This window comes from Chrysochloris asiatica, unplaced genomic scaffold (genome assembly GCF_000296735.1).
Source record: "Chrysochloris asiatica unplaced genomic scaffold, ChrAsi1.0 scaffold00030, whole genome shotgun sequence".
Lineage (NCBI taxonomy): Eukaryota > Metazoa > Chordata > Mammalia > Afrosoricida > Chrysochloridae > Chrysochloris > Chrysochloris asiatica.
Window position 1 is genome coordinate 18,190,594 of NW_006408548.1, and position 16,900 is coordinate 18,207,493.

The 16,900-nt window shown below is 38.9% G+C and overlaps 1 protein-coding gene across 1 annotated transcript in view; it reads left to right on the forward strand.

Moving 5' to 3' along the window:
* The window catches only part of THRB (thyroid hormone receptor, beta), a 549,876-nt gene that overhangs the window by 222,324 nt on the left and 310,652 nt on the right, over positions 1–16,900 (forward strand). Inside the window, exon 2 of the mRNA XM_006851626.1 lies at positions 6,645–6,716. The gene's annotated coding sequence lies outside the window, so the exon portion shown is untranslated. The remainder of the gene's footprint in view (positions 1–6,644; positions 6,717–16,900) is intronic.

The window sequence follows — 16,900 nt, forward strand, 5'->3', positions numbered from 1 at the left end:
CAGCTTCTTATCTTGTTGATTCTTTCTATAGTTTTTCTGTTTTCTATCTCATTTATTTCTGCTCTAATCTTTATTATGTCTTTTCTTTTGGTGACTGTAGGTTCCCTCTGTTAGTCTGTTTCTAATTGTTGGAGATGCTATGTTAATGTGTTAATTTGGATTCTTCTTTTAGGATGTGTGCATTTATTGCAATAAATTGTCCTCTCAGCACCACTCTCACCGTGTCCCAAAGATTTTGGTATGTTGTGTTTTCATTCTTGTTTGTTTCTAGAGACTCTGTGAGTTCACATTTAATTTCTTCTACTATCCAGTTGCTTTTCAGAAGGGTGTTATTCAGTTTCCATATATTCAACTTTATTTCCTTGGTCTTCTTATTGATTTCTAAATTTATAGCATAGTGGTCTGAAAAGATGCTTTGTAGTATTTGGATGTTTGTAAATGTATGAAGGCTTGCTTTGTGACCTAACACACGGTCAATTCTACAGAATGTTCTATGTGCACTGAAAAAGCATGTGTAGTGTGCTGTTGTTGAGTTGAATGCTCTGTACCCATCTATGAGGTCAAGTTGTTGATTGTGCTGTTTAGTGTCTCTGTATCTTTGTCAAGTTTCTTTCTGGTTGTTCTGTCCCTTTTCTAAAGTGACATATTAAAATCTCCCACTATAATCGAAGATTTGTCTATTTCTTTCTTCATTTCTAGTAGGGTTTGCTTTATATATCTTGGTACTCTTTCATTGGGATTGTAGATATTTATCATGGTTATATCATCTTGCTCAATTGACCCTTTGATCATGAGACAGTGTCCTTCTTTATCTCTTATTGTAGTTTTTACCTTAAATTTATCTTATCAGAGATTAGTATTGCCACTCCTGCTTGTTTTTTATTGAAATTAGCTTGGTATATTTTTTTCCATCCTTTAACTTTTAGTCTGTTTTTTTTTTTTTTTCCTTTGTGTTTAAGGTGTGTCTCTTGCTGGCAGCATATTGAAGAGTCTTGTTTCTTATCCATTCAGTCACTCTCTGCCTCTTCACTGGTACATTCAATCCATTGACATTCAGTGTAATTATCGATCGGTATGAATGAATTGCTGTCATTATGTTAATTTTTTGTGGTGCTGTTCATTCCTTTGTTCTGCATGCCTTCTTGTGTTGAGTTTATGTGTTTTATGCTATTTCTTGTCAGTTTCATCTTCATTTTAATGTTTCCTTGTTCTACTTGGATCTCCATTTGCATGGTAAGTTGTGAAGTATTATCTTTCTTTGGGGTTACCCTATAATCTATTAACTTTTCCCTCCATTTAAGACAGTCTATTGTATCCTGCAATCTACCTGACCTCTTCACCACCTGGATCTCTGTTCTTATACTTTTCCCGTCTTTAACATTGTTATTATTTTGATCTTTGATTGGCCTCACAGGTCCTCTGAATTTGTTGTTGTAATTTTGTTCTGTTCTGGTCTCTGCTGTCAGTCTACTGAGTTCCAAGTGGTGTTGCCATGTCTGTCAATCTCTGGTTGTTTCCTGTTCTTGTTGGTTTTTCATTCCAATGAACTCCCTTTAGGATGTTTCTGTTTATCCTGGAATGTTTTGATTGCACCATCATGTTTGATTGACAGTTTTTCTGGGTAGACAATTCTTGGTTGGTAGTTTTTTTTTTTTTCTTTTAGGGTTTTATATATGTCTCCCCATTGCCTTCTTGTCTGCACATTTTCTACTGAGAAGTGAGAACTTAATCTGATTTGTTTGCCTTTGTAGGTAACACTTCTCTTTTCCCTGGCTGCTTTTGGGATTCTCTCCTTGTCTGATTTGGGGGAGCTTGATTACGCTATGTCTTTGTGATTTTCTTTGGGGGAGTCCATTCTTCCTGGGATTTGTTCAGCTTCTTGAATGCTTATCTTTTTATCCTTCAAGATGTTGGAGAAATTTTCTTCCAGAAGCTCCTCAACTATCTCCTCTATGGACTTGTGTGATTCTTCCTGTTCCGGGATGCTATAAATTCTTAAGTTATTCCTCTTCATGTTATCCAGCATTAATCTTAGACTCTCTTCAGATTTTTTTTAATCCTTTTTCTGCTTGCTCTTCAATTTTAGCAGTATTGAGAGATTTGTCTTCCAGCTCACTGGTTCTGGCTTCCATCTCTTCAATTCTACTCCTTTCTGTATGGTGTCCATTTCTGATATTTTATTATTAATCATCTGGAACTCTTTTTGCAGGTTTTGAATTGTTTCCAATGCTATATCTATCTTGTTTGATTGCTCCTATAGCACTTTCCTAACTTCTTCCTTATTTTCCTCTACCCCTCTGTGGAACATTTGGATTTGTCTATGGAGACAAGCTTCTTCATTCTTCTGAATTCCTTCTTGGGCAGATCCAAAGCCTGCTCTTCTTCTAATGGGAAGTCTATGTCTGCCTCCAGCTCATTTGTCTCAATAACTCTTTTCTGTTTTGGGGCATGTGCTGAGATTTTTGTTGTTTTTTTTCTTCAACATTTTCAGTAGTTAGATGCATTTTCAATGATTAAATGAATGTATGTTGCTGTGTTGTTATGTTTACTGAGTGTCTCCTGATGCATGTGATCTGGAGATGGGCTTCCCTTTTTACGTGTAATGCCTAGCAGCTGATATTGGCTCCTGTCCAGATGGTTGGATATTATGGGGTATGCTTGTAGCTTGGCTATATGGCCATGCTTGCTGTTTCTTCTTTGTTAATGTAGGGAGAGAAAGCTCCGACCCCCAGGAAAAAAGTGAAACCAAAAGGACCAAAAACAGAAATGATATAAAAGCAGAGACAAAAACCACCACTCAAAACAAACATAAAACCATAGCTCATTGACCAGTAGCCTTTGCTGCAAGGTCAGTGTGTGTACACAGTAGAAACCTGCAGCGGTAGGTGAGAGTGTCCAAGCGCCTCCTCTAGTCACCACCATAGAGGTGTGCAGATAGATATTGAGAAATTAATGGAAGAAAGATTGTCCACTATTTTTATCTCTCAAGGCCAGTTAAGTATCTGTGTAGGCACAGTGTAATTCTCAAAATAGCTGCATCCTTGTATGTAGTAGTTGGTGTTGGCTTTTACCTTTTATGTTGGGGTTTTACAAGGTGCACATATGGTTTGACTGAATGGCCAGACTTGCTGCCTCTTGTTAGGTAAGGCAGAAATGAAGGGTCCTACCCAGGTCAACTTTAGGGATGAGTCCCAAAGTCATACGTTATAAGAAGCAGCCAAAGAATTAGCTTGTGGGACCACTGGAAGTCCCAAGAATTTCCACCCTGTGCTGTGGGGAAATTGTGGGCACAACACTGAACCCTTTTGGGGGTGCACTCCCACCTACCTGAAGGTGTCCAGGCTGTGCAGAAAGGGTGCAACAGGGAAGAGGAGAAAATAAAACTGAAAAATCCATCACACCTTTTTTTTCTAGCTGCCGCTCTGTGATTTTTAGCACTGTATGACTGTATCAGCTTTGCTGTGGCCCCGCCCTCTGATCTCAGCCCAGGCCAAGGGGCCTGCAGGCAGCATCCCAATTGATTTAGAAATCATTGTGCTTTCCCTCCATAGTCAGATTTCTCCACCAATGGGTGCAGGAAACTGACACCCTGCAACTTATATTAGATCAAGAGCTCTGGAGCTGCTCCGGGAAATTGCCTCCTCTGGTTTTTTTCGCACCTCCACTGAGGAGTCTCCCCTACCTGTCTCTGCTTCTACTGCCCCCTAAGTCTATATACTTTTGAAGGTGATGTTTCCATCTCTCTTAATTCTTCCCTGAATGGATTCCTGATGTGGTGCTGTAGGATCAGCACTGGACTTTAAACCATAAGGTTAGCTGTTCAAACCCACCAGCTGCTCCTCAGAAATCCTTTATAGCATCACTATGAGTCGGAACCAACTCAGTGGCCCTTGACAACAACAAAAGTCATTCCCTGAAAAATTCTGGGCTATTCAACTTACATTAAGTTAAAATGATAGATTGGGCATCCTCAAAGAACTTAAATCATGTTCTTTTTAAATGGTCTTTGAGTTTGGGGAACAAAAAGAAGTCTGAAGGGTCAAGATGAGGGTTGGAGGGCAGATGAGATAAGGTTTCCCAGTGAAATTCTTATAAGACAGTTCTTGTTGCTATTAAAGAATAAGCAGGTGTATTTTCATGATGGAAAAAAAATTCCTTGGCAAAATTTTTGGCCTTTTTCTCACTAACACAGTGTTGAGCTTTCTTTAAACTAATTTCTAATAAGCTCCCATGATCATCCTGTGTCCTTCAAGAAAATCTATCAAGATTACTTCATTGGAATCCCCCTGAAAAAAAAAATAATAATAATTGCCACAACTTTCTGAACTGACTTTTCTATGAATTTAACATACTTAGAGCAGATCCCTATTTGGAAACTACTGTTTTGATTGTACCTTCTGTTTTGAAGGCATTAAGGAGCTCTGGTAGTGTAGTGGTTACGAATCAGGCTACGAACCGCAAGGTCAACAGTTTGAAACTACCAGCTGATCTGCAGGAGAAAGATGAGACTTTCTGCTCCCGTAAAGATTTACAGCCTCAGAAACCCTGTTCAGGGTCGCTATGGGTTGGAACCGACTCGACGGCACTTAACAACAACAACTAGCAAGATTTTGGACTCAAGTGTGGCGACAGTAGTGAGGTTGGCCCAGGATCGGGCAGTGTTTCATTCTGCTGTGCATAAGGTCGCTATGGGTCAGTACTGACTTGATGGCACCTAACAACAACAAACAACTAGTGAGATTAAGACAAATGTATTACCAAGAGAACTTGTCTGCAGCCACCCATTGATTGCAGACATGTTTAAATATGTTTTGTTTGGAATAAACCTTTGTATGTTTAAGCTGGAATCCTAATAGCAATACTTTTTTAGTTACTTTCATAGATAAGTAAAAATCCATATTTTCTAGGTAAATTAAAAATGCATAAATATCCTCATTATTCTGGATACATGTACAAGTATGTAAATGTAAAGGTAGTAAACAGGTGAGATAGAAACAGAATCCATGGAATGGGCTTGGGCTGAGTGTGCTAAGGGAATTACAATTGTGCTCTATTTTTTGTTCTTAACTAAAACAAACAGAACAGATATAACCAAATGTTAACATTGGCCTATTTAGAATGCTAACATGGCCTGGTGGTGGAAATCTAGACATTTGTTCTACTAGCCTCTGTGTTTCTATGATTTCGAAGATACCCACAATAAGAACTGTGAGAACATAGTTAGCAGAAAATCAAGTCTCATTTGCTATGCAGACAGTCACTTAGAGGCCCCATCTGCTGCAGAAGAAAATGCCCTGATCTCTTTGGACACCTCTCTTATCTCATTCCTACCTGTAGTAAAGTGATTCCAATATAACTGCATTTAAAACATCCTAGACAGTTCCATAACTTCATGCTCCAGTACGTACCCTGACATTTCACTGGGGGCCAGAGGGTAATGCCCACACTGTGACACGGTTACAGATTTTATTTTATTAAGACTTCTCCAAGGGAACATCCATTAAAAAAAAAGCTAGAACCCTCTGTAGCACAAAATTCTTGGGACTACTTGAGATTCATATTTGCTTCCTAGTCATCTCAGACTGTTGTTGTTAAGTGCCATCGAGTCAGTTCCAACTCACAGTTACTCCGTATGAGGAACAGCTGGTGGGTTTGAACTGCCAACTTGTGATTTAATCCAAACCTGAGGTCCGGGTCTTAACTACAATGCCACACTAGCTCTTGTCCTTGACAGTTCATAGAAAAATAGGTCTTTGAGATCCACAACAATGGTCTGTGTCTGTAATGTGCTATTATAATAAATGTCTCTTTCTCTGAAGCCTTCTCCCCCTTGAGAGAAGGAATGAAATGTCAACTAAGTTTGTATTTGAATAAATTTGCATTTATTCAAAACCAGAGACAACTCTAAAACCAAACCAAACCCACTACTATCAATTATGACTTACAGAAACCCTATGGGACAGAATCCTAGTGTGGCGATATGGAATAATGCACTAGACTGCAAAATCAGTTTGAACTGCAAGATTGGAGGTTCAAACTCACTAACTGCTCCTCGGAAACCCCATACAGGGTCTCTGTGAGTCAGAACTAACTCCGTGGCACTTAGCAACAACAACAGGACAAAGTAGAAATGTCCCCATAGGTAGGGTTTCTAAGGCTATAAATCTTTACAGAAGCAGACTGCCTTATCTTTCTCTGGTAGGTTCAAGCCACTAACGTTTTTGTTAGCAGCCAAATACTTTACCCCCTATATTACCAGGGTTCCTTCTGATCTGAAATTAGATCTTGTTTAAACCAGGATTTTGAATGTTGTCCATTCCAATTCAACCCTCTACTGAAAATTTGCATTTCTATCCCTGATATTGTTGTTGTTGTTGTTGAGTGCCATCGAGTCGGGTCCTACCCATAGCGACCCTGTACAGGGTTTCCGAGGGTGTAAATCTTTACGGGAGTAGAAAGCCTCATCTTTCTCCCGTGGAGCGGCTGGTAGCGGATCAGAATCTATATGTTAACAAGATCCCCATGGGGCTCTCTAAGAATCATGGGCTTGAAGTCCTGAATTAAACTTAGACATAAGAGCAGTTACAGATTAATCAAGTATTGAACTTAAAATAAATCATCTTCTTGTGTTTCCTTTTTTCCAGATCTGCGATTTCTCTCTCGGTGGCCGTTCTGTGTGGGTGCCAAGTTCCTCACATGATTTAATGGATAAGAAGGTCAGATGTCAGTCATGACTTTACTGTTTGGAGACTCGTGATCTTTGCCACTGATTATCATTTTTTTTTTTTTAGTATTATGAGAATCATCTCATGTGTGGTGTTGTTGCTGTTGTTATTTAACATAGTTTGTAATTCTGTGGGTATTCAGGAGAAAAACGAAACATGAAATGGGCTTAAAATACATGAAGCAAAGAAAGGTTATGAATACACTTTGGAGAAAAAGTAATACCAGGGAGAGAAAGGAGCCCATTTGTCACTTGTTATGTGGGAAAATTGTTCTGGATGATGATCCAGAGTGTTCCTCAATGCATCTTTTCTTTTAGTACTGTAATATGCATAAAAATTCGATAACCCAGAGGATAGAGCAAGTCAGATAGGGTGTAAGCGTCGGCCCCAGTCAAGATCCACTTTCTTTATTAACAAACTCTCTGAATCCTCCCTTTAATCCCACGGTGTTTTGTAATATTGAGTGGCCCGTTTGGAACACTAGATTATAATTTGGAACCCAGTTTGTTTACGTTATTATAACAACACAGTTTAAGTTTGTCTCTGTAGTTAAGGTTGTGTCAGCACTTTCCTTTCTGTGTTTATTATTTTTAGCAGTTGAAAAGTGAACCAGGAAAAAATGTCTTTCTGGCTGTAAGATGACTTTCAGGCTTGGCCAGGGTCTGGTGGAGTCTATAGAAATACTTGAAGGCTGCAGGAGTCTGGTCTTTTCAATGATGTCTTTGTGCCTCCCCTTCCCCACGGCCCCTGGCCTATTGTCCAGGCGCCTCAGTTTTGGTGGTGCTATCTGATTGTAACTAGTACTAATATTACAGTGCTCAATACCCAGGCCCTCACCCAGGGCCCCCAGTCTGGCTGCCTCTGTCTCCTAGATCTCCCTTGGGTGGGTGAGTGGGGGGGACAAGTCACAGCTCTTGTATCAGAAAACAGTATTTGTAATTTATGGCATATTCAAGAGGAAGGGATCCCTAAGAATCATCTAGACCTATGGTGCTCTTTTTACCCATAGAGACCCCCTTCTCCCAAGTAAAATCTTACAATGAATCACAATTTGTAAGAAACATGAAAGTAAAGCTGCTTTGTCTGAAGGTGAGAAGGGTAGCCATAAACCTCACATCTCGGCCTTGTCGTCACCTTATCCCCAATCAAGGTGATTTCTGAGCTCCAGTCCCAGGAACACCAGGCTCCTCAGAATACATGCACATCATTCGTTTCCTCATATTTCTCAATTCAAAGATAAGGAAACTCAAATTTTTATGGATGTCCAAATAACGAGGCATTAAACACAAAAGAGCACAGGCTGTATGAATCCACTAACAATGTTCTAGAAATGGAAAAACTAGACTATGGTGACAGAAATTAGAACAGTGGTTACCTCAGGAAGGAGATGAGAATAACTGGGGAAGAGACAAGAAATTTTCTGGAATGCTCCATGTCTTTATAAAAGTGTAGGTCATGTGAGTGTACACATTTATCAAAACTCATCCATGCATTTTAGTGTATGTAAATGATACCTCAATTAAAAAATGAGAACCAAAAGGGAAATAAAACAAAACAATAAATGAGGCAGTTAGTAGATAAAAATACAGTGGCCAGATCAACTTTTTAAAAAGCTGAGTGGGCTTTTTACTGAGTTGGGTCTAAGTTCATCATGCAAAAATTTCAGAAGATTGGAGAACTTGCTGCTCTTGTTTGTTTAATAATACTAAACTCAGAGGATCTCTAAAAATGGAACAGGCATTAGGGGTTTTCCAGGGTGTAATGTGACTCAGGTGTGATATATGGAAGCAATGGGATGAAGAGCCCAGGTAAAATTCTTTATTTCATTGACCATGGAAACCAAATCCTATTACCCTTATGTTGTGTAACAATGAGCCGTAGACACAAGTCATTATCCACATGGATTGTGTTGAACTTTGGAGGTTCTGAGAAGCTCCTGAAAAACCTTTGCCTGGAGGGGTGCTGGTAAATGGGCAGTATCTGGGTCACCTATCCAAGATTCAGCTTGGCTTTCATCTGTTTAGGTATTAGGATCTAGATAACATTTTATATAATATTAAGGGACCCACAAATGAAAAAGAGTTGGCAGTTATTGCATGTACTATACACGCATTTGGGTGTACAGTATATTATTGCATTAACTTGGAATGCTGCTCCTTTATGCACCCTGGTTTATTTCTCTTGAATGTTTACAGCCATGGATCTAGGTTGGCATTGAATGTACCGTCTACAGACTCACACTGATCAGAACACAGTCTAATAATTATGGATAGTCTTGGCTTCAACTCCTACCCCACTAAAGAAATGTCTCTTGTAAGCCCCTGAAAGATTGTGACCCAATCAGGAACATTGTGAGAAAAAAGAAAGATCAAAACAAGCTTGAGACACCCTGGAGGTGCTGAGCTTATATGTGGTCATTGTAGGCTCTCCATTCAATGCTGTACTGATTTTTGCCTCAAGAAAACAGAAGATGCTGTTCTTTAATTTGGGATTTTATATTGTTCCATGACATCTATTTCTTGCATAGAAACCTCATTTTTGCCATGCATTATTTTTACATTGTTATGAATTGAATTGTGCCCACCCCCCACCAAAAAAAAATCAACAACAACAACAACAAAAACCATGTGTCAACTTGGTGAGGCTATGATTCCCATAATTATGTAATTATATCAATTTTCTAATTAGCCTATGTGTTGTAAATCCTAACCATTATGATGTTAATGAGGCAGGATATAATGTATAGGATTAGGTTTTATCTTGAGTTATTCCTTTTTGAGATGTAAAAGAGATTAAACAAGAGATCAGAAGGACCTGACTGCAAGCAAGAAAGAAGAGCTGAAAGTGAAGGGTGTCCTGTAGACCCAGGGTCCCTGTGCTGAGAACCTCCTTGATCTTGGAGAAGATTGATGCCAAGATACATGGATATCTCCAAGGAATGCCAGATCCACAGTTATTGAAAGGAGACAAGGTCCTTCCTCCAGGTCCCATGGAGAGAGAAAACTTTCCCCAAGACCAGGCACCATGAATTCAACCTTCTAGCCTCTTTAAACTATGAAAAATACATTTATATTTCTTAAAGCCATCTATTCGTGCTATTTCTGTTATAGCATCACTAGATAACTAAGACAGCCCAAGGAGGTACAAGTGGTTATCATGCTCATCAGCGAAACAAAAGGTTGACAGTTCAAATCTAGCCAGAGATAACTTGAAATAGAATGCTGGAGATTTACTTTTGATAAGTCAATTATTGAAACTTCTATGGAGTACAGTTCTACTCATCATAGATTGGAATAGATTCAACAACTGATATTAATAATTCTGGGAAAAATCTTTATGATATTTCAAACTTTTGCTTATGGTGGTGGTGGTGGTTATGTGTCGTGGAGTTGATTCTGAATCATAGCGACCCTGTACAGGGTTTCCAAGGCTGTAAATCTTTATGAGAGCAGAAAGCCTCATCTTTCTCCTGAGGAACATCTGGTAGTTTCGAACTGCTGTCCCTAGCGTTAGCAGCCCGATTTGTAGCCATTATGCTATAGTCATCTTTTTTCAATGACATATAAAATACAAAATTTCTCTTTTTCTTTTGATTTGGTTGATGGTTTACAGAGCAAATGAGTTATTCATTCAACATTTCATATACATTATTTTTATGTCATTGATTGCAGTCCCCACAGTGTAACATCACCTACCCTCTTTCTCCCTGTGTTTACTGGTTCAAATTCTCCTTCTTTCCTAACCCTTTGAACTTTGACCTTAGGTAATTGCTACCCTTTTGATCTCAAACAGTTGATTGTTCTAAGGTGTGCTTAGCTCACTAGTGTTATTGATCTCTTTATAGACCTATTGTTTGGCTGACAATTGAGCCGTGGGGGCAGGGCTTGGGGGGTACTCAGTTCTTGACCTACAGTCTCAGGGGTTTCATCAATCTCTATAGCCTAGACTTTTTTATGATTTTGAATTCTGTTCCACATTTTCTCCCATTCTGTCCAGAACCTTCTAATGTAATCTCTTTCAGAACACTTGCTAGATACCATCTAGTTCTGGACATAGGGTCATGAAGGTTGATGTTTTCATGGTTTATTAGTCCATTGGACTCATTGTTTGTATACATCTTTGATTTTCTTTACTCTTCTTTACTCTTTACAATAGTTGTATCTTAGATAGCCACTCATGAGCTTTTAAGACCCCAGTCACTATTCACCAAAGTACAATGTAATACATTTTCTCTGTGGACTAGGTTATGCTAGTAGACCTTGGTGGTCTCTGAGACTATGGTCCTGAGACCCCAGGCCCAGGGAATATCTAAGAAGTGTTCATAACTCTGTACCCTCATACTCCACCATGTTATGGATGTATTTGCAGCATCGTTAAATACACATGTAAAAACATACTCTGCCAAACCTATATGTCTAGTCCCACTCTCCCACACCCATTTAGCCTTTGTGTCTATCCATCCATTCACTTGAAAATCACAGTTATTGCAGGGTTGTGTATATAACTATATTTACTTTTTTCCCTTACCTTCCAGTATCTTCCTCTGACTCCATTATTTTTTACTAATCTCCTTCTTATTAGCCCAAGTTAATATATGTCTACCCAGTAGTTGGCAATTTAACCTTCCTTCCCCTTCTCACTCCTGGTAGCCATAAAATAATGTTTCTTTTTGTGTGAAAGCATTCTCTTGACTTATTATGATAGTGGTCCTTTTCATATATCTTAATGCAATGAAACTTTGAGTGACTAAGGTTAGAAGACAGGCCTCAAGTCACACTTGTCAAACAGGCTAATTAGGGATTCAGAGTATTTGCATTTGGCATGTAGCAGGACAGTCAAATGATTGGTCTTGTAATTAAATTCTTATAATAAGGCATTTTGACTCTCTAAACAGCATTATTCTTGACCTGAAATGCTTTGATACAACCCTAGTAAAATTTTTCTATTTGTGTTTTAGAAGTCAGGCAGAAAAATGAAATTAATTATTTGGGTTGAAAGACAACTAAAGACATAGACTAAGGCTGCCTACTCTGCCTTTTAGAGCCAAGTAAGAAAATAGGGGCTTGGAAGATCAAGGGGAAATGTTTTTAATGAGGAATGGATGTTCATGAATGGCAATAGAGAGTCACATGTAGCCAGAGAAAGAAAGATGTGAAGATGTTCAAATGATTTACTTTGAGACTATATTACAGTTTTGTGTTCTTTTTTTTTCCAGAAAGAACAAATTATCTACTAGTTGAGCAATTTCACAACAAAGGGTCAAGGCATATTCAGCTCATATATGTAAACAAAAATTTAGTTCACCAGTGAAGATGTGGTCAAACTGAATACTCTGTAAAACAAGAACTTTTCAAATAACCAGGATATTATTAACCTACATGTAATCATGCTTTGTCTGTGTACATATACACACACTTATTTACTAATCAAACCAAATTTAATTTAGCAAAATATTTTTATCTAGTTAGCTTAGTTTAGTGAACACATGTAAAGAAATGAAATTATACAGTCCAAGGTTTTGAGCAGGATTTGCTTATTTACAATTCTCTGCCCATTTGAAGGAGTCCTGGTGAGATGCTGTAGGATAAGCACTGGACCGAAAGGTTCAAATCCACCAGCTGCTCCTTGGAAACCCTATACAGGGTAGCTGTGAGTTTGAACCAACTCAACAGCACTAATAATAAACAGCAGCAAGCTCATTTGAAAGGAACTGCTTCTTTAAACCTTTGAGATCTAACTTATTCAATTGGAAAACACCAAGATAGAAATAGTGTGTCTTCTCCAGTCCAGTGACTCTGGTCATGTGATTCTCATGGAGTCAGCATTATATGACTTGTTTGCTTTTCTATGTGTTTCTGTATGCTTTTATTATGTGTGTATGTATGCATTTGTCAAGCCATGATATTTTCAGTAACATTATATGCATGCAAAATCTGGACAGTGAATAAGGAAGACCGTAGAAGAAATGATGCTTTTGAGTTATGGTCCTGGAGGAGAATATTGAAAGTTCCATGGGCTGCCAAAAGAACCAATAGATCAATTTTGGAAGAAGTGCAGCCAGAGTGCTCCTTGGAGGCCAGGATGGCCAAACTTCGTCTCTTAGACTTCGGACATTTTGTCAGGAGGGACCAGTCGCTGGAGAAGGATATCATGTTTGGTAAGGTGGAGGGTCAGAGAAAAGGAAGAAGACCCCCAACAAGATGGATTGGCCAAGTGGTAGAATCGATGGACTCAAGCGTGCCAACAATAATGAGGTTGGCCCAGGATCAGGCAGTGTTTTGTTCTGCTGTGCATAAGGTTGCTATGAGTTGATACCGACTCAACGGAGCCTAACAACAACAACAGTCTTAGGAGATTGCAACTGTGTGCAGTCAGATTTTACTAATTCATGAAAATAAATGAGGGTGAAGATGAAATGCCAATAACTAAAGTCTGATCCATTGACTTTTTTAACCAATAATGTGAACGTTTCTGTTGAGTGAAAAAAAAAATCCTGATTTGATTCTTATCATCTTTTCTTTCTCCAGATATTTTCTCTATGGGTCCACTGTGTAAAAAAATAAAATGAGTGAGAGAAACAGAAAAATGACAAACACCGTAATGTGTATTTCCAGACAAGGAAATTGAGGATAAAATATTAAGAGAACATGTCAAAGGCTTTCACGGTCACAGTGACTGGACTGGCTCTAACTCACATCTTTTTATCTGCAAACTTCTTTTCTTAAGAAGTGATGCAATAGTTTGAAACTAACCAACATTGGTTGGATTGGAAAGAACTAAATTTGTGAAGATAACGAAATTAGTTTGGGCCTTGAAATGTCACAGTTCTTGGACGAGTCTACTTGGAGAATGTTTTAGATATATTTGTTGTTGCTGTTGTTATGTGCCGTGGAGTCGGTTTCGACTCATAGCGACCCCATACAGATATATAGAACATCCAAAAATTACTTTCGTCAAATCCCTATTACTGACTCTCTGGAACAGATCTCAGTCTAAATATCATGTGAACACCTTGGCACTACATATTAAGTGCTCAGTCCAAGATTACAGAAAAACAATAGAATTTTAGTAAAACAAAAGGTATCTTTGGAAGACAATATTTGCTGTAACTCCTCATGTCTGTTGGTGTTCTTCAAGATTTTAGCTCACTATTAGCAACCCCATGCCTGAGACTATATACAATTACTTATTGTAGCCATGTACCTTTCAATGCAATGAGATACCATTTTAACGAAACTTCATTCCAACTATTAATGGTTTTCCACATCGTAGGATTATTTTTCAATAGTCAATTTAAAAACACCTATTTTGTGCAAGCAACAGAGCTAAATGTTGAAGGATGGTTCCTGCCATCACTTTTGTTGGTTGGTTGGGAAAGTTAATATATACAGACAAGAGAGTTTAACTAATTATTCACCATAGATACATAGTCATTTGTTCAAAATTATTTATTCAGAACCTAGAGGGGTAGAAAAGGTAATCAGTGACCAGCCTCAGTAATAGCATGAATTTGAAACGACTTTTCAGAATGAGTAATTCTGACTTTCTTCTTCTATCAACACTCATGGAAGCAGCAGTCAAGAAATCAAGCGACATATTGCATTAGGCAAATATGCTGCACTTAAAATGTTGAAGAGCAAAGATGTCAGCTTGAAGACTAAAGTGCGCCTGACCCAAGCCTTGGTATTTTCAATAACCTCATATGCAAGCAAAAGCTGGACAGTGAATAAGGAAGACCATAGAAGAATTGATGCTTTTGAATTATAGTGTTCGAGGAGAATATTGAAAGTGCCATGGGCTGCCAAAAGAGCAAACAGATCTGTGTTGGAAGAAGTGCAGCCAAAAGTGCTCCTTGGAGGCCAGGATGGCCAAACTTCGTCTCTCATACTTCGGACATATTGTCAGGAGGGACCAGTCGCTAGAGAAGGATATTATGTTTAGTAAGGTGGAGGGTCAAAGAAAAAGAGGAAGACCCCCAACGAGATGGATTGGCCAAGTGGCAGCATCGATGGACTCAAGCATGGCAACAATACTGAGGTTGGCCCAGGATCAGGCAGTGTTTCATTCTGCTGTGCATAAGATCACTATGAGTTGGTATGGACTCAATGACACCTAACAACAACAACAACAACAATTCTGACTATAAAGGGCATAAAGGACAAAGAAAGACTGTTCTTGATGGGATGAGCATTTTAATACATGCATGTATGTGTGTGCATGAGGATAAAACCATATGCTAAGAATATTTACACATAAGTATGTACTGAAAAAATATATGTGTGTATTTGTTCTTGTTAAGTGTCGTCGAGTCATAGTGACCCTGTATAAGATTTCCAAGGAGTAGCTGGTGGGTTTGAACCATTGACCTTGAGGTTGAAACCGATCTTGTGGTCCAGTACATTATCCTGCAGTGCTACACTAGGACTCCCTACATGAATACAGATATAGATCTCTGATAGCGCTGTGGGTTACTCCTTGGGCTGCTAACTACAAGGTCAGCAGTTTGAACTCACCAGCCAATCCTTGGCAGAAAGATAAGGCTGTCTGCTCTCATAAAAATGTACAGTCTTAGAAACTCTGTGGACCAGTTCTCCTTGGTCCTATGGGGTCACTATGAGTCACAACCAACGCAATATCAGTATATTTACCTATCTTTCTATAGATCTAAATAGAGATTTGTTGTTCTTAAATACTTTTGAGTTGGTTCTGACTTACAGCAACCCTGTATAGAATTTCTGAAGAACCACTGGTGGGTTTGAACTTCCAACCTGTGGTTAGCAGTTCAGTGCATATCTTACAGTGCCACATCAGGCCCCCAGGTATAGATTGATATATGAAATTATATAGAGATAAGAGATTTTCAGAAAAAAGAATGAGTAAATCAGTCTCGCATTGTTCACAGCATAGCATTGTTTGTGGGAAAGAGAGAGGTGATTAGAAGTTCGTTATGGAAGCCCTCAACATCAGGTTAAGGAATTTAGCTTTCATTCATTCTGAAACATATTATTAAGATTACATTTGTCTATACATAATGGAAGACTATGTTAACTTAAATACACAAAGTTGAGATAGTTCTATAATCATCAGGGACTCAGGCACTTCTTGTCCATCTATACTGCTTTTCTTAACATATGGTTTTATCCTTAAAGTTACCGCCTGGTCCAAGATGATGGCTGGGACTCTGCCCTTAAGCACAAAGGGTGTTATTGTTGTTGTTACATGTGGATAAGTCAGTTCTGACTCATAGTGTCCTTCTATAGAGTTTCTGAGGTGTGTCTGGTGGGTTTGAACTGCTGACCTTGGGGTTAACAGTCCAGTGCTTATCCTACTGTGCCATACCAGGACTCCTAGGCATCTACTCTAGGCAGTATAAAATGAGGGTTTGTTGGGGGAGGACTCCCATTACAAGGTGTCCAGTTGCTGTATGTTTTCCTCCTTGAAGGCTTTTCCATTTAGCTGAACTTCTAGGAAAAAGGATGTGAACAAACAAAAGGGTTGCTTGACTGAGGTTTGAGTGATACTGTCTATTGACCATAAACTCTTCAGTCAATCCATCTACAAACCAACAGCATAAAGTATTTCTAAGGTTCTAGACAACCAACAGCAAAATGATTTTCAAAATTTAGCATCACTACGAATCACCTAAGGGGCTCTGGTTAAGCATAGTGGTTACGAATTGGACTGCAAACCTTAAGGTCAGCAGTTCGAAACTACCAGCTGTTCCACGGGAGAAAGATGAGGCTTTCTGCTCCCGTAAACATCTACAGTCTCGGAAACCCTGTGCAGGATCGCTATGAGTCGGAATCGACTCCACGGTGCTTAACAACAAAGAATCACCTGGAGTCATGGTGTGGTATCGTAGAATAAACACTGGACTGCTGACTGCAAAGTTGGTGGCTCAAACCCACCAGCCACTCCTTGGAAACTCTATACAGGGTTGCTATGACTTAGAACTGACTCAATGGCACTTAACAACAAGAATAACCTGGAACTAGAATGAAACTATAAACTGAACTACATTAGAACTTTCAAAGGGAGTTAAAAGAAGGAGGCATTGTAAAAATAACTAAGAAGGTGCCATAGGAGTCAAGCTAGAGGAAGTAGGAAAGTCAGGATAGGGGAGGAACCAACTGTTAAGTTTGGGTTTGTTGGTTTGGTTTTGGGGTTTTGTTTTC